The 19053-nt window shown below is 42.7% G+C and overlaps 1 long non-coding RNA gene across 2 annotated transcripts in view; it reads left to right on the forward strand.

The window, feature by feature from the left end:
• The window catches only part of LOC105489788 (uncharacterized), a 132630-nt gene that overhangs the window by 109386 nt on the left and 4191 nt on the right, over positions 1-19053 (forward strand). The window contains exon 13 of one of the 2 annotated variants that reach the window (XR_011614231.1): positions 15713-18987. The exons of the other annotated variant lie outside the window; for it this stretch is intronic. This is a non-coding gene — a long non-coding RNA (uncharacterized lncRNA). Of the gene's footprint in view, positions 1-15712; positions 18988-19053 lie in introns of those variants that run through there. 2 annotated transcript variants of the gene reach the window in all.

Genomic DNA, 19053 nt, shown 5'->3' on the forward strand with positions numbered 1-19053 from the left:
GGAATATTTCAGGAAAGGGTCACTGAGGAGTTAAGGAAGAATGGATAAAATAATGTGCCCCAGTCCTTCATCCTCAAGAAGTACCAAGAAAAAAAAAATAGCAGGAAGATACCCAGAGGTGACGCTGATTAGCGGCCGTAGCCATTGACCCGAGATGAAAGGACGAGTTTGATCTTCTCAGGTTGCTGGTATCTTCACACTCCTGCATCCACTTCTGACTCTCTGAGACAGTTCCTTGTTTCCCACGGCTTAAATTACAGTCTCTGCACTTGCAACTCCTGAATGTCTGTGTTTGGCTCAGGTCTCTCCCATGAGCTCCAAACAGGTGTTTGCAGCTGCCTAGTAGAAAATTCCACTTGGATGCTTCCCAAATAGCATCGACTCAATCGTCACAAACTTAGAGACTTTCCTTTGAAACCCAGGCTCACCTTCCTGGAGAAATATCCTCCCACTTCCCAGTTGCTTATGCCAAAAACTAGACAGGGTTTTTCACACGAACCTCTCCTTAAAGCTCAGATTCAATTACTCAATACGGTCAATACTTCCTTCCCAAATCTTTTCTTGCACGATTCTTCTCTCCATCACCACTGCCAATGCCTTACTCTAAGCCACCCTGACTCCTTACTGGGGAAACCAGCTCTCTGGGGCCACTGACTGCTTCACGTCTGAGTCTCCTTAAACTATTTTCTATAACACAGTCAGGAAGATCTTTTTAAAAATGGAATTCAACAATTCGAATCATGCTATTATTGTCTTGTAATCCCTTAAGAGCTTTCCTTTATTCCTCAGTTAAATCTCAGATTTGTAGCCTGGCCTGGACTGTCTTGCCTGACCTGGCCCCTGCTAAATTTTCCTCCGTTTTGCCCCATGTTTTCCTCTGGACGTGGCGCCAGCAATTAGTTGACCTTCCTCCCTTTTTCCAAATGGGCCAGGTCCTTCCAGCCTTATATCCCTCGCATAGGCCAGTTCAACTGATGGCTCTTCACCTCCCACCCAGGGCTCCCTGGCAGCGTCACAGCCTTCAGAGAGCTGTCTCTGACTGTCCAGACCAAGATGACACCTGGAATGCTCTTCTTTCCTTAGCAGGTCCTGCTTAAGGACAATTGCAATTAAAAGCTACAGGTCAAAGTTGTGATGAAAGTCTTTCCGTTGATGGTCAATGCAATAAGGACAGGGATTAGAAATAACTTTTGCTGTCATTAAACTCTCTATTTTAAAACTATGATTGCATATAAATGTGTTTAGTAAATGTTTGCATTTTATATTTTCGGACTTAAAGCAGGACTATATAGAGGTATCATCTTGGTTAGAAAATTGGTTCCATGAACTTCCCAGTATACCCAAGACCATATTTCAAAATTGGAATCTTCAGCACATCATGAGTTTTCAGCCTTTGGGGCTCATGGGAGGCAGCAGAGCCAGGGGATGAGAACCTGGAGTCAGGCCAGACGGCCTCATTCCAAATCCCTGCTCTGCCAACTGTGTGACCTGAAGAAAATGTCTTAACCTCTCTGTGCCTTATTTATTTCGTATGTAAATTGGGAATATAATGGTATTTATACCATAGGTTGGCTGCAAGGAAGAAATAAAATAATTGATGTAAAATATTTAGAACCATACTTGACATATACTAATTGGTTATTCTGTGTTGTTGTTATTGCTGTAATAACAATTTTAACTGTAGTAATCTTCTATTGTAATCCTCATATATATGTTTAACACCATATATATGTCATCGAGATACATAAATAACAAAACATGAGGCAGAAGGAGGTCACATGCAATTAAAGGGCTACAAGGGTCTAGCTTTTTCTCAGAGGTGTTACGGTATTAAATTTGACTCTAAGAAGTAAACAATGAAATTAAATTAAAAGTATAGGGAAAAAGCTAGAGGGGGAAAGAAGAGTGATGAAATATATTTAACTAATTCAAAAGAAGGCAAGAGGCTAGTCAAAAAGGAAATAGAATGTGTGGAAAAAATAAAAAAAATAGTAGACACAAAATCCAACATGTCAGCAGCTGCTTTTAATGTAGAGGAACTAAAAGCAGCAATTAAAATGCCAACATTGTCAGGCTGGATAAAAACCAAAACAAAGTAAAACGTAAATATAGAATGTTTACCAAAAACACACATTAAATAGGAAAGGTTAAAAGTAAAACGATGGAGTGAGTTACCTGTCTCACAATAATAACTAAGAAAGCTGGTAGAGCAGAACACGGACGAAGTAGGGTTTAGGGCAAGCACATTTATTGGGAATATAAAGGCATTGTTTCCATAATGGTGAAAGAGTTAACCCACAAGGCAGTGGTAAAAATATTGAATTGCTAGTGTCTAATAACAGAATTTCACAAAAATACAGCAACATTCACCAATCAAAGGATCAAATACATAAGGCAGAAATCATCGTGGAAGATTTAACACAGTTATTTCAATAATGAGTCAAATAAGCGAACAAATAAGAATACAGAGGATTTCAACAAGGTCAACACGTTTGGCCTGAGTGGGACACACAGAAGGCCGCCTGTAGCAATGACATACTCAGTTTTCAAGTGCACCCGGCTCATCTGCAAACACTGACTACAGCTGGGACAGAAAGCAAGTCCAGAATTTCTCAAAGAATTGACGTAATTTTGAGTATGAACAGGAAGGTGACCAGGAAATGCTAAATATTTGGGATGTAAACAATACACTTCTAAATAGCCATGAATAAAAGAAAAACATTACTTTGAAAATGAAACAGAAATATGTTGAATTAAATGATAGTGCAAATATAAGGTACAAATGTGTGGAATGCAGCTAAGTCTGTGCTTAGAAAGAAACTTATGCCCATCCATCTGGATCCATATCTAGATACCTGCCTATATCTAGATATTTATGCTTAGATATTCATATCTATATTTAGCTATAGAAATACATACTTGAAACAACTGTTAAGATGTCTAAATAGAGATATGCAGATGTAGATACAGAAGATTTGAATATGATTAGCAAACAATCTAAATGATACATATAGAACACTGCATAACACTGCATACAAAAAAGACCAGAGTTCAGTTTTGCACTTACCTACATACATATCTGTTCATCTGAATATGAATATTTAAAAATCAAAGGAAAAAAACAACAAATTAATACCAAATAAAGTAGGAAGGAGAAACTAACAATGATATGAAGATAGAAGTTAAGAAACTAAAATTAAAAAATACAAACATGCAAAGAAAATCAATGAAAGCAAAGCTAATATCCCCAAAATAAGATAATCGTTAAACTCTTAGCAAAACTAAAGAATAAAGGTGAGAAGGCACGAATCACTAATTTTGGAAAAGAGAGAGGAATAATCACTGTAGATCCAATAGATATAAAAAAGGCATAGGGAAAATTATAAACAGCTTTTTAAAATTGATATGAAAATTTAGATGAAATGGACACTTCTACAAAACACAAAACTTACTAAAACTGACTAAAAAGAAATAGAATATTTTAATATTTATGTATCTATTAAATTATTTAACTTTTTTTTTTGAGACTGAGTTTATTTTTGCTTTTGTTTCCTAGGCTAGAGTGCAGTGGTGTGATCTTGGCTCACTGCAGCCTCTGCCTCTCCAGCTCAAGCAAGTCTCCTGCCTCAGCCTCCATAGTAGCTGGGATTATAGGCGCCCACCACCACGCCTGGCTAATTTTTTTTATTTTTATTTTTAGTAGATATGGGGTTTCACCATGTTGGCCAGGCTGGTCTCGAACTCCTGGCCTTAGGTGATCCTCCCGCTTCGGCCTCCCAAAGTGCTGGGATTACAGGCATGAGCCACCACACCCAGCCTATTTAAACTATTTTTTTTTCAAATCTCTATGAACTCATAGTTTTACTTACAAAGTGGAACAAATAAAGGAAGAAATAACAGAAAACATTTGCAACATCATCTTGGGAACATAAAATAAGAAAATACCATCAAATTAGTTAATAAGGTCAACGTAACCATGTTTCCAAAACCTGACAAGGGCTTTACAAGAATGGGAAATTACAGGCAAATTTCTCAGACTTAGATGAAAAACTCTAAGCAAAATATTAGTAACCCAAATATAGCAAAATCGAAATAGTACAATATAACATGAAGTTGGATTTTTCCAGCAGTGCGACCTTGGATTACCATTCAGAAGTCAGCTAACGTAGTTCACCGCAGTGATAGAATAAAGAGAATATCATACATTTGATCATCTTGTTTGATGCAGTAAAAACACTGGATAAATTCTATACTCACTAAAAGTATGAAGTAGAAAGCTATAGTTCAAAGAAAACATTTTAAAGCAAATACATTGACTCCACCTAAAGTGTACACCAATACTTCTGCTTCCTGTGGATGGAATATCAAGGATTAGACCTAATTTCTCATATAAAAGTAAGTAGAAATTTGAAAACTTAACATTTGGAACAACTCTTTCCAAATATTGGACAACAGGCAGCCCAGGACTGTGATTTCAAAGAGAAGAGAAGTAAAGGCGAGTCTCACATGTGCCGTATTTCTTCCCGAAGGCAATTCCTGCTATGCGGATGTGGTAATGAGAAATGCAAAAGAGTCTGGGAGCGTCAGAATTAAGACAGCGAAAGGCTGAGGCGTCTAAACTTTGCAGGGAAGTGCTATAGAAAAAAGCAGAAACAGTGCCCAGGAGTCTATATGGGAGTCACCGTGGGTCTTGGCTGAGTACTAGTCATGCATGCCTAGAGGGCAACTTCATAGAGCCAGGCAAAGGATGCCTGAGGACATTGACATTAACATTTCTGAGAACCCACATGGGGGAGGAAGACATTCAAACTCCAACCAGCTAGAAGGGAGGGCCCTCAGAGGTTACCTGGGGTATTCAGTGGAAGGCTCTGTGGAGCCTCACCTTAGCAGTCAAGTGGAACTATCCCCGTACTGAAGGTTCCTCTCCACCATCCCCAGAAAAGCCTAAAATGTAACCTGAATGGATCAGACTGGACTGCAAATAACTTGATTTTCTGCAAAGTAGAGTAGGCCCAACATTCTCTGAAGGAAGACAGCACACATCACCATGGCAGGCATTCAATCAAAGGACTAAACATCCCCCAAAGCCAGGAAATGTGACACACAATCAAGAAAAAAGTCAATAAATCAATCCCAGGCACTACAAAAATGATAAAAGTCAAAAAGAAGCACATTAAAACACCTACCATAAATATATCCAATTATTTTTAAAAAAGGGATATATAAAAATGAAATGAATCTTCTAAATGCTAAACATGTATCTGATATGAGTGTTTCAGTGGGTTGGATTAACAACAGATTTGAGACTACAGTAGAAAATATCAGTGAACTTGAAGACAGACATAGAATACACGCAAAATGAAGTAATGAGAGAAGAAAAGAAAGAAAATGAGCCTAATTGAGCTAGGGGCAATATTAAGCAATTTGAACTATGTAAATTTGTGTTGGAGAAGGGGTGGAATTTCAAAAATAAATTTGAGGTGAAAAGGGCCAAAAATTGTTTAAGTTTGATGAAAATGATAAACTCTCAGAAGAAGAAGCTCAGTGGACCCCACACATGAAAAATACAAGTGTGCACGCACACACACACACCAATCACACACACACCAATCACACACACACACACCAATCACACAGACACACCAAGACATATCATAATAAAACTGTTGGAAAAAAACAGTTATAATGAGAAACAGCTTAAAAGCAATGACACCAAAGTCCAATAAAATATAGAGCAATAAAGATAAGAAAATCAGAGATTTCTCATGAAACTGCAAGCTAGGAGACAATGGAACAACAGAGTTAATATGCAGAAAGAACAATGTAATCTCGAATACAATCTACATGCAGTGAAAATACCCTTTAAAATGAAGGCAAAAACAAAGACTTTGTCCAAGAAAGAAAAGCTGAAAGCATTAATAATCTCCAGCAGACCCACACCACGGGGGTTTTATTGAAAGTTCTTTAGCAGGAAGGAAACTGATACTAGAACTTGGCATAAAGAAATAAAGAGCAACGCAATAGTAAATCTGCCCTAAATTTAAAGTGTTTTTTTGTTGTATTACATTTTATTAACAGATTGTTGGCTTTTTTCTTTCTTTTTCTTTTTCTTTTTCGAGATGGAGTCTCACTCTGTTGCCCAGGCTTGAGTGTGATGGCATGATCTTGGCTCGCTGCAACCTCCACCTCCCGGGTTCAAGTGAGTCTCCTGCCTCAGCCTCCTGAGTAGCTGAGATTACAGGTGTGCACCACCAAGCCCAGCTAATTTTTGTATTTTTAGTAGAGATGGGGTTTCACCAGGTTGTCCAGGCTGGTCTTGAACTCCTGACCTCAGGTGATCCACCTGCTTCGGCCTCTGAAAGTGCTGGGATTACAGGCATGAACCACTGTGCCCGGCCGATTATTGGCTTTTTAAAGCAAACGTGGGGTTTGTAACATATGGAAGTAAAATGTATGACAGAAATAGCATAAGGTGGTGTCTTCGTAAGTCTGTTTACAAAAGTGTGTAAATATTCATTAAAGGGCATATTTTGATCATGACTGTTCTGTATGCTATACATAAAAAACTTTGCCTAAAACCAAAAAGAAAAGGATACTGCAGTAGATCATCTTACTATTTAACAATATGCGTTCTAACATTCTCACCTCTCTGGGAGGAAATGACTTTATGGATATATTCATGGTGGATTTAGCCATATGATTTCCTTTGGCAAGTGGAATGTCAGAAAACATGACAATATGCCAGCTCCAAACAGTGGCTTTATAATGTAATTCAAGCTCACTCCACATCTTTTGAGCTCCTCTCTCTACCATGAGAACAGCGATATACAGGTTAAATCTTCTGTCTGTACCCTGGACTCCAGGGAAGACCTGAAACTGACCCCACCCTAGACATGAGCAGTCAGAGCCGATGCACAGGCCCAAGAGTGAAAAATGATTATGGTTTTAAGTCATTGAGTTTTTGGAATTGTTCGTTATGAAGCATTGTTGAAGAAAAAGCTGACTGATACAGAATTTAGGATAAAGAAGTGGAGTGCTTAAAATACACTGTTTCTTGGTATTTTTTTGCAGACAGAGCAGCAGGTAGCATGGGAACCATAAAATTAGTCTGAAAAATTACAACCTATATTGTGCAGTAGTAAAATATTTGGCAAAGTACTAGCCTGTAGTAATTTATAAGGCAAAAAAAAAAAAAAAAAAATGGGGCCAGGCACAGTGGCTCACGCCTGTAATCCCAGCACTTTGGGAAGCCGAGGTGGGTGGATCATGAGGTCAAGAGATCGAGACCATCCTGGCTAACAAGGTGAAACCACATCTCTACCAAAAATACAAAAAATTAGCCGGGCATGGTGGCGGGCGCCTGTAGTCCCAGCTACTCGAGAGGCTGAGGCAGGAGAATCGCTTGAACCCAGGAGGCAGAGCTTGCTTGCAATGAGCTGAGATGGCGCCACTGCACTCCAGCCTGGCAACAGAATGAGGCTCCATCTCAAAAAAAAAAAAAAAAACCTAATGAATTTGTGACTCTGGGCAAAGATATTTCAGGACAGACCATACTAGTGTCAGTTAAGCATTATGAGTTGCATTTCACAGGGTTTTACTAGGAAGTTATGAGTTAAGGAAACAAATGGCCATTTTACAAGCAGAAAAGGAAGAGAATAGAGAAATCTAAGACGTTCTTGGACTTGACAAGTTTAGAGAATGGATTTCTTTCTAACCACATCAAGAGTGGTCAGTCATTAAGGCCATGGATCTCATATCTTTCTTAAGATATTTGATTGGGTAAAAGTGGCTCTTGATGAATTCTTTCAGTTAGAATAAATGTCTCAAGAGTGTGATTCCTGAGATACCAGATAAGTTCAAAGTACCTCCTGTAAGATTTGAGGTGTAAAATGGCCTTTAAGAGCCACATTTCTAAAGGCAGAAAGAAGGAGGAGAAAGCTATTTAGCTACCATCAAGGGCATAGTTTCCAAAGGTTTTTTCGGGGATAGTTTTCAAATGCCTTCTTCAGACATGGCCTAGAAAGATAAGGATAACAGGGCTGGGCGTGGTGGCTCAAGCCTGTAATCCCAGCACTTTGGGAGGCCGAGGTGGGTGGATCACGAGGTCAGGAGATCGAGACCATCCTGGCTAACATGGTGAAACCCCGTCTCTACTAAAAACACAAAAAATTAGCTGGACGTGGTGGCAGGCACCTGTAGTCCCAGCTACTCAGGAGGCTGAGGCAGGAGAATGGGGTGAACCCAGGAGGCGGAGCTTGCAGTGAGCTGAGATTGTGCCACTGCACTCCAGCCTGGGTGACAGAGCAAGACTCCATCTAAAAAAAAAAAAAAAAAAAGAAAGAAAGAAAGAAAAGAAAGAAAGAAGGAAAGGAAGGAAGGAAGGAAGGAAGGAAGGAAGGAAGGAAGGAATAACAGAAGGAACTCTTTGAAAGAGAAGTCAGGAGCAATGGAGAACAATGAAATAGAACCTCAGCCTAACCTGCCAACATTCTTTCCCTGATAATAGGGAACTGTGGAACACCAGCCAACTGGGTTTCAGAATTGCTATGGGCCAGCGACTGCAGGGTCCTCCCTGTTCTTCCCCATTCCAATAGAAATGTTCAAGACAAGGCCGGGCGCGGTGGCTCAAGCCTGTAATCCCAGCACTTTGGGAGGCCGAGACGGGCGGATCACAAGGTCAGGAGATCGAGACCATCCTGGCTAACATGGTGAAACCCCGTCTCTACTAAAAATACAAAAAAAAACTAGCCGGGCGAGGTGGCGGGCGCCTGTAGTCCCAGCTACTCCGGAGGCTGAGGCAGGAGAATGGCGTGAACCCGGGAGGCGGAGCTTGCAGTGAGCTGAGACCTGGCCACTGCACTCCAGCCTGAGCGAGACTCCGTCTCAAAAAAAAAAAAAAAAAGAAATGTTCAAGACAGTTGTCCTGCTCGATGCCACCATTGTTTTTCAGCTCTGTGAGGAACATATCTTTGAAAAAATCCTTAGGTCTCCAGACCAAGAGAAGTCCCACCGAGACCGGATGAAAAAATTGTAACATTTGAGCTTTTAATTGCTGCACCTTGATTGGGTGATTCTTTTGAAATGTTAGGGAGAATGGAAAATGTTTATTTGTGACTGTTCAGAAAATATGCACTCTCTTTTTCCAGCACTCTGCTCCACTCCCCTGCCCCAGAAGGGTGTACTTTCCTGCATCATTAATATTGGACTTGGTAATTTGATTTATTTTGGCCAGTAGAATGTGGGCAAATATGACGGCATGGCAGTTCCAAACAAAGGTTCTAAGAGACTTTACAAGTCTCCAGTGTTTATTTTGTATTCTAACATCCACCACAAGAATACCACAGCTCAGACTGTGTCTGATTCTTCAGCCTGGGTCCTAGAATCAAAAGTCACGTGGAGCGTGCCTGAACTTCACCTCTGCCTGGAGCTGAGAAGTTGATGTGAAATAAATGTTTGTTGTTTCAGGCTACTGATATTCGGGAGGGTCAGTTGTCAAGCAACATTCCTGCAAGAAAATCTGAGTAGAGTAGTTCTTCCTTATCTATAGGAATATGTTCCAAGACTCCCAGTGGATGCCTGAAACTGCAGATAACACAGACTCTACAGATACTATGTTTTTTTCCTGTACATGTATGCTTATGATAAAGTTTAATTTGTAGATTAGGCACAATAAGAAATTAACAATAATAAAATAGAACAGTTAAAGTGATCTGCTGTAATGAAAGTTATATGAATGTGGTCTCTCTCTCTCTCAAAATATCTTACTGTACTATACTCTCTTTTTCTTATGATGAGGTGAGATATAAAATGCCTATGTGATTAGAGGAAGCGAGTAAATGGTGAAGACATTGCGACACCGTGTTAGGCTACTGTTGACCTGATGTCAGGAGGATCATCTGCTTCAGGTGATCCTGGATCATTGAGCCAAGACAACATCCATGGTTGGATGGTAGCAGCAGACAATGTCAATGACTGATAGGTGGATAGCATGAACATGCTGGACCGAGGGATAATTAATGTCCCAGGAGGCATAAAGTGGGACAGTGAGAGATTCCACCACACTACTCAGAACTGTGCAAAATTTAAAACTTAGGAATTGTCTATTTCTGAAATTTTCCATGTAATATTTTTGGACCATGGTAACTGAACTGTGGATAAGGGGTGACTACCATAATACAGATAAACAACAAATGGTACTGATGAGAACAACTAGTTGAAAGAAATAATCTTAGCTCAACACTGTGCAGCAAAACATACACATGTATTAAAAATGGAGCATGTTTAAAGCAAACAGAAATGTGAGTAAAATATGGATGCAAATAAACAGCTGATATCAGAGTATAAAAGGCATTTGAAAGAAAGAAATTACTTCAAGAAATCATGGAGAAAATTAAAATAGGTTAGCCTCAAAATATTTAACCTTCTGAATAATTGAAAAATATTAATGAAATTAAAATTCACAAATCATGGAAATGTTTCTCAAGTAAGTGTCATCTAACCCATGCTTTAGGGAACATGAGAACTGAAGAGGTAAAATGACTTTCAGGTCTATGTGCAAAGGGTAGATAGAACCTAAAACTGAGGTCTATGCTCTGTCAGCAGACATCAGGATAACTGTTAATAGTAGCAAAACACCTAGTACCCAGAGACTGGTCCTTATCCCTGGGGCTCAGAGCACAAGTTCCTTTAGGTTCCTGATGTACTAGGCACTCGTCTGTCTTTTTGACAAGGAACCGGAGTTATCATGTATTAAATTCCACACATGCAATTGACTGCCCAGCACAAATTACACCTTTCAGAAACGTCATTGTGTTGAATGGTGAAAAGCTATTCCCAGGGTGGAAAACACGAGATTTGTTATTACAGACAGGGATTGGAAAACAAAACATTGTGAAATTAAGTGTTTCAGATGGTTTAAGCACAACAACGATGATACTAGAAATCTCATTCATTGTCATTCAAATCTCCATTTTCAATGGAGTCCAGAGAAGAGAAAATAGCTAGGTACAAACTCAAGTTACCCCGGATTGAACTAAATAGCATATCCTGAACAATGAGCCCATGGGAGGTATTTGTGAAATACTTGAGAACCTTTCTTATTGTGTTTGGTAACTTTGAAAAGCAGATGATACAGCAAGCACCTCTTTACTTTGTCTAGGTTAACTTAGAGATTTTCTCCCATGGGCTTGAAGATGAGGCCCCTCTGTGCAATCTGGCCAGGGCGCTGGAAATTAGCATCTACTGTAGATGACCCATGGGCTAAGGTTCATGGCAGGCCATGGAATGGAGGGAAATGAGAAGGTGAGGCAGAGAATCTGCCTCCTGGTGTTCATGCCCTTGTACAATCCCTTCCTCTTCAATGAGGCAAATACAATGTACCAGCAAATAGAATACGGCAAAAGCCATGGAGTGCCCCTCCCACCATTCTAACACGGGTATGCAAGTCTCCATCTTATCCTTAGACCACACACTTTCTTTGCTGGCTAGATGACCTTAGCAACCTTACTGGGGAAACCCACGTGGCAAGGAGCTGCAGGTGGTCTTTAGAAGCTGTGGGTGTCCTCGAGGAGCTGTAGGTGGTTTCTAGGAGCTGTGGTGGCCTCTGGGAGCTGCAGGTGGCCTCTGAAAGCTGCACATGACCTCTGGGAGATGTGGGTGGCCTTCCGGAGCTGCCAGTGGCCCCCAGGAGCTGCAGGTGGCCTCCAGGAGCTGTGGGTGGTCTCTAGGAACTGCTGGGGAGCCTCTAGGAACTGCTGGGGGGCCTCTAGGAGCTGCTGGGGGGCCTCTAGGAGCTGCTGGGGAGCCTCTAGGAGCTGCAGGTGGTCTCTAGGAGCTGCTGGGAGGCCTCCAGGAGCTGCGGGTGGCTCCCAGCTTACAGCAAGCAATAAATCAGACTTCAGTCCTACAGTCACGAGAAACAGATCCTGCTAGTGTTCGGAGGGAGGCTGAAAGCAGATTCTTCGCTATCCCGGCCTCCAGGTGAGCCCCAGCTCTGGGTTGCAGCCTTGTGAGACCCTAAGCAGTCATGGCCCAGTTCAGCCACTCCCGGACTCCTGACCCAGGGAGCCTGTCAGATGGTGAGTGTGTGTTGTTGAAGCCATCAAGGTCATGGTGGTGACGATGCAGCAGCAGGTGGTTAATACAAAGGGGAAGAGAAGCAGGAAATGGCGAGTAAGGGAAGGGTTGGGTAGGGCAGACCAGTCTCCTTTTCAGCCAGGAGTGTTACTTTTAATTTTACTGTGAGTGAGATGAGGATTTTGAGCAGAGGAGTGACATGATCTGATGTCTATGCAGTAAGAAACACTCTGTGGCAGGGTCCGGACTTAGTTACTGGGGAAAGAAATGCTGCGATTCTGGATCTACCGTGAAGGGAGGGTGGAGGGTATTTGGATGATGCCTTGGTTGTGGGGTGTGAGTAATAGGAAAGTTGCAGTTGACTCCAGGGTTTTCAGTGTGAGCCACTGGATGAATGGATGGGTTGCCTTCTACTGCTGTGGTGAGGTCGTTTTGAGGGACAGGAGCTGACAGCCCTACGTGGGGCGTAAATGGCCATCCGAGTGGAGATGACAGCCAGCCAGACCCACTGTCAGGACTCTGCAGTTCCAAGGTGAGGTCTGGGCTGCAGAGGATCTGTGGTCCCTAAAGTAGAGACGTCACATAAAGGCAAGGTGCAGTCAGTGTTTGGGGAAGTGTAGCTCTGAGCGTGAAAGTTGATCCTGAGCTCCTTGGATGACCTGGAGGAAGGTGGAACATGCTGGCACCACAAATAGAGTTGGAAAATGGGGGTCTCATGTGCAACCCTTTTGTCCTGCTCAGTTTTGGTGTGGGTGGGTTAGAAGTGTGCTCTCCGTGGACCGCAATCCTTGAAAATTCTGGCTTTAGTTTTGCTCACCAGATATCACCTCTCACCATGCCTCTCTTCCCAGGAGCACTATTTCAGTGAGAAGCTGGAAGCTCAGCAGCTGGGCAGAGGATGTATCACTCTTAGGCAAAAGAAGGGAGAAAAAAACCAGAAAAGGTCCTCTTTGCCCCAAGTGCTTTGCATGCATTAAATCTAAGGAGACATGTGTCTTTAAATCTGGATCCTCAAATCAATCACTTGCTGCCAACATGCTTCTGTGTTCAAAGTCAGTTACCATCCGATGCTTCTGAAAATAGACCTGTGCTGACCAATCATGACTCTTATATAAGATTTAGTACTGACTTAAGCCTGCACCAGCCAGGAATGTGATGTGACAGGCTGGATGGGAGCAACTCCTAGTGATGGATTTCCAGCCAAATGAGAGGCGACTCTCTGGGTACACTGAGAGCACACCTCAGCAGGCAGGGCCCTGCTCTGGGGAGAGTTGGTGGCATGGATGCACAGAGCTTCATGGGGCTCTCATGAGTCCTCCTGAGCAGGCACCAGGAAGCCTGTTAGTCGCATCACAGCTTTGATGTGGGCTATGGCCAGTCAGAAGCAAGTCCAGCAGCAAGGAACCAGGAGAGACCAGAAAGTCCCTACTGGAGTCTAGCTTGGTGGGTCCATTGGCCCCAGCAAATGTCTCTCCCCAGCCACACCCTGTCCAGGGGCATGCCGGGGTTGTAGGGTGATTCCCTCCTTCCAGGCCATGGGAATATTGACAGGATTGGGAAGGAATTTAGTCCCATCCTCCTTGTTGATGAGAGGAAGAGACATAGAACATTCTCCAACCCAAATGTGGGAGGAAGCCTGAGCGGGGCACCCTCACAGCCTCTGCAGGTAGCTCCTTGGCCAACCTCCTTCTGCAGAGACTTCCCTGTCCTTGTGCCAGGCTTGACACTGACGAAGGCAGGTGGGCCAGAACCACCCCAGGCCATGCTGTGGAATTATACACCAAAAACCCCAGTCCTTTGGGTCAGCCCTGACCACTGCACCTCCCCAGCAGTGCCCTTCAGGTCTTCTGCTGGCAGGTGCCAGCGGGATGTCTCAAGTGCACCTCAGATCACTGTGCTCTGCCTAATATCCCCACTTCTCCTGTGTTGGGTCCTGAATGCCTCTCCTTGGGCAGAACACTGATCCATTCCTGCTCACCTCAGAGGCCTCAATGTGCACAGCTTCATCATCTTCATCATCTTCATCTTCATCATCTTCATCATCTTCATCTTCATCATCATCATCTTCATCTTCATCATCTTCATCTTCATCATCTTCATCTCTTCATCTTCATCTTCATCTCTTCATCTTTATCTTCAGCTTCTTCTTCATCTTCATCATCTTCATCTTCATCTCTTTATCTTCAGCTTCTTCATCTTCATCATCTTCATCTTCATCTCTTCATCTTTATCTTCAGCTTCTTCTTCATCTTCATCATCTTCATCTTCATCATCTTCATCTCTTCATCTTTATCTTCAGCTTCTTCTTCATCTTCTTCATCTTCATCTCTTCATCTTTATCTTCAGCTTCTTCATCTTCATCATCTTCATCTTCATCATCTTCATCTTCATCATCTTCATCTCTTCATCTTCATCTTCATCTCTTCATCTTTATCTTCAGCTTCTTCTTCATCTTCATCATCTTCATCTTCATCTCTTTATCTTCAACTTCTTCATCTTCATCATCTTCATCTTCATCTCTTCATCTTTATCTTCAGCTTCTTCATCTTCATCATCTTCATCTTCATCTCTTCATCTTTATCTTCAGCTTCTTCTTCATCTTCATCATCTTCATCTTCATCTCTTCATCTTTATCTTCAGCTTCTTCTTCATCTTCATCATCTTCATCTTCATCATCTTCATCTCTTCATCTTTATCTTCAGCTTCTTCTTCATCTTCTTCATCTTCATCTTCATCTCTTCATCTTCTTCATCTTCACCTTTATTTTCATCATCTTCATCTTCATGGTCCACATCCAGCCACCTGGTTTACCAGAGTGTCCCCGAATGGGTCCTACCCTCTCCTGCTTTCTGTAATTACTGAATGACCCCAAGTGGGTTGGTTGATGTCTCTGTGCCTGAGTTACCTCTTTCTACTGCCGGGGATGATTGACAGTGTCTACCTTCCAGGGTTGTTTTATGATATGAATTAGAAATAATGACTGTAGGGCCGGGCGCGGTGGCTCACACCTGTAATCCCAGCACTTTGGGAGGCTGAGGCAGGCAGATCACCTGAGGTCAGGAGTTCGAGACCAGCCTGACCAACATGGAGAATCCCCGTCTCTACTGAAAATACAAAAAAATTAGCTGAGCGTGGTGGTGCATGCCTGTCATCCCAGCTACTTGGGAGGCTGAGGCAGGAGAATCGCTTGAACCCGGGAGGCGGAGGTTGTGGTGAGCCAAGATCGCACCATTGCACTCCAGCCTGGGCAATGAGAGCGAAACTCGGTCTCAAACAAAAAAAAAAAAAAAAAAAAAAAAAAAAAAAAAAAAAAAAAAAAAAAAAAAAAGAAGAAGAAGAAAAGAAATAATGACTGTAAATGCTGCTTAGCCTAGTGCTTGGCATACAGTAGGAACTCAATGAAAGGGGGTCATTATTATGGGCTTCTCAGTCCCCTCTCTGCTGGAGCTGGCTGCCTCTTTATCTATGCTTTAGTACTTGGCTTAGAGAAATCCTCCTGCAGGGAGCCTTCTCTGATTTCATGAGACTAAGGTGGGCTTCTCCCATGGCCTCCCACAGCCTTTGCGCTTCTCTCTGGTGCAGTCCAGGTGACATGGTGTCGTGATTGTTCACTAATGGATCACTCTTCTCACCACAGGGTCTGGAAGGCAGGGGCCATTCCTTTTAACATTCTGTGCAGCATGCCGACCGGTCACTAAATGCATGTTTGTTGAATGAATGAAAGAAACACAGCCAGCTCTCTCTGCTCAGATGGATTGCTCCTTGGTTGACCTTTCGCCTATGACGTGACCTCTGAGGATTTATGCCGAGCTCCAGATGTACAGGACGGTTCACCTGGTTCCTGCTAAACAAACGTGCTGCTCGCTGGCGTGTGTTGACTGAGAGACTGTTTTAGAAGGGGATTCCCTGAGTGGACACAGCTGAGTGTGGACCTCGTTTGGGTGTTTCCTTCCTTCATTTATCGATCCTCTACGGAACAAAAAATTTTGAGTCAGTGTGGTGCCCAGCACAAAGCGAGTATTCAATGGGTTTTGACTGGGTCCAATTCCTCCCTGCTTTTATAATTTTCCTTTTCTTGAAGGTGGTGGGACAGGAAGGTCCCCGGTGTGTTCATGGGAACGCAGGGCATGCCTCACCGCCTTCGGACTTGCAGCTCCCTGGGTTGGGAGGGAGACCTCTCTGACAGACGCCCACCTTATGTTCTCAGCGACATTTCCCTCACCATGCACTCTACCCTTTTTTTTGGCTTATTATTATTATTTTTTTTAATAATGAGTCATAACTCATATACTGTAAAATTCACCACGTTACAGTGCACAATTGGGTGGATTTCAGCAGATCCACAGGGCAGTGCAGTTGTCACCTCTCTCTATGTCCAGAACATTCCCATCACCCCAGAAAGGAACCCTGTTCTTTTAAGTAGCGTCTACCCATTTTCCCCTTCTCCGTAATCCTGGCAACCACGAGTCCACTTTCTGTCTCCATGGATTTGCCTCTTGTTGACATTTCACATAAGCGAGATCATTCTATAAGTGAGCTTTTGTGTCTGGCTTCTTCCACTCAGCATCGTGTTCTCAAGGTTCATTAGGTTGTGGCAGGTGTCCGTGCTTCCTTCCTTTTCCTGGCTGAGTAATATTCCACTGTGATTTAAGGCAATGTGAACATAGCATTTTCTTTGTTTACTCCTCTATTGAGGGACCCTGGGTTGCTCCCACTTTCTGGCTCTTGTGAATAACGCTGTTACACCTGTTTGTATACACATTTTTGTACGAACACAGGTTTCAATATCTCTGTGCATATTGTAGTGTGACATCTGTGTCATATGGTAACTTCATGGTTGACATTTTCGTGAAGTCTCCACCGAGGCTACACCATTTTTCCATTCCCTCCAACAGGGTTGGAGAGCTCCAGTGTCTTCACATTTTTGTCAATGCCTGCTATTTTCTGGATTTATGTATTTTACTTATTAACTGTAGTCCTCCTAATAGGCATGAAGTGGTGTCTCACTTTTGATGTCCACTCCCTCTTAACTGGTAAACTTGCTCTAACCCCTTTCCCAAATCTTTAAACCATTTGTCGCCCTCTGGCTTTGTTCATCTGTCCGTCCATCCATCCATGTGCACACACATACACACCGTATACACATACACACTGTACACACATAGACACTGTATACACATATACACTCTATACACATACTGCACACACATACACACTGTACACACATACTGTGCAAAATACTCTGTACACACATACTGTATACACATATACACTGTGCACACATACACAGTGTACCCACATACACACTGTATATACATACACACTGTACACACACACTGTACACACATACACACACTGTACACACACACACTGTATACACATATACACTGTACACACATACACACTGTACACACGTATACACTGTATATACATACTGCACACACATACACACTGTACACACATACTATGCAAAATACACACTGTACACACATACTGTATACACATACACACTGTGCACACATGCACAGTGTACCCACATACACACTGTATATACATACAAACTGTACACACACACTGTATACACATATACACTGTACACATATACACTCTGTACACACATACACACTGTATACACATGCACACTGCACACACATAGACACTGTACATACATATACACTGTACACACATACACACTGTACACACATAAACACTGTATACACATACACACTGCACACACACACTGTATAGACGTATACACTGTACACACATGCACACTGCACACACATATACACAATATAGACATATGCACTGTACACACATACACACTGTACACACACTATATACATACACACTGTATAAACACATATACTGTATACACATACACACTGTACACACATATGAACTGTACACACATGCACACTGTATACACATACACACTGCACACACATACACAGTGTATACACATATACACTGCACACACATACTATACACACTGCACACACATACACACTGCACACACGTACATGCTACACACTCATAACACTGTACACACATGCACACTGTATATACATACACACTGTACACAGACACTGTATACACATGTACACTGTATAGACATATGCACTGCACACAATACACACTGTACACACATACACACTGTATCTGTGCATCAGGATACATCAGGAATGTGTTTATCTGGCCCCTCCTCGCCACTCAGGCCCCTCTGCACCTTGACCATTCCACAACACATTTCTCCACTTTGCATTCCACATTCCAGCCCATCGGAACCACCACCAATTCCACGCTTATGCACCATCAGAGTGTGAAGACGCCCACCCTGTGCTTGGCTCATCATTGCCCCCTGCCAGCCTGCAAAGCTCCTGCTTGAAGGAACATCTGCTCCGGCCACGCCTTGACAAAGTGGGGACCTGACCACCAAGGAGGGAGGGGAGGAAGGAGGACAGTGTTTATCCATCAGCTGTGTCTGGCCCCATCCCAGAGGGATGGAGTGTGGGCAGGGTTGCAGTAGGAATCCTGATCACACCTTGGTCTTCAGGCTCTTGTGGGTGAAAGAGGTCAGCATGTACCCACTGACTCCAGGCAGGTGTTCAGGAGTGAGCAGGTACACTCAGCCTGAAATCGTAGATGTATTTTGCACAAACCAAAAGGGATCCCTGTGGAGAAAAGCCTGAGGAAGGTGGGGAGAGGCATGGAGTGAGCTGCAGATGATCAGAGGCTCTTGGGGAGAAGGTGCGGGCTGGCCAGGTTTGGGAGGGCAGGCCATGAGGTTGGAGGACACGTGTCACTGATCTCCCAGATGTGTGTTCTGAGCTTGGGCCCCACACACATGGCCTCCCGGTTGACACTTTCCTATTTCAACATGAATATTTTAATAAGGTAGAAACTTTCATTTTTCTCTTTTTAAAATCAAATCCATCTCTTGTGATGTATTGATTTTTTAAAAAGTAAATCAATTTT

This window comes from Macaca nemestrina, chromosome 15 (genome assembly GCF_043159975.1).
Source record: "Macaca nemestrina isolate mMacNem1 chromosome 15, mMacNem.hap1, whole genome shotgun sequence".
NCBI classification, from domain to species: Eukaryota; Metazoa; Chordata; class Mammalia; order Primates; family Cercopithecidae; genus Macaca; species Macaca nemestrina.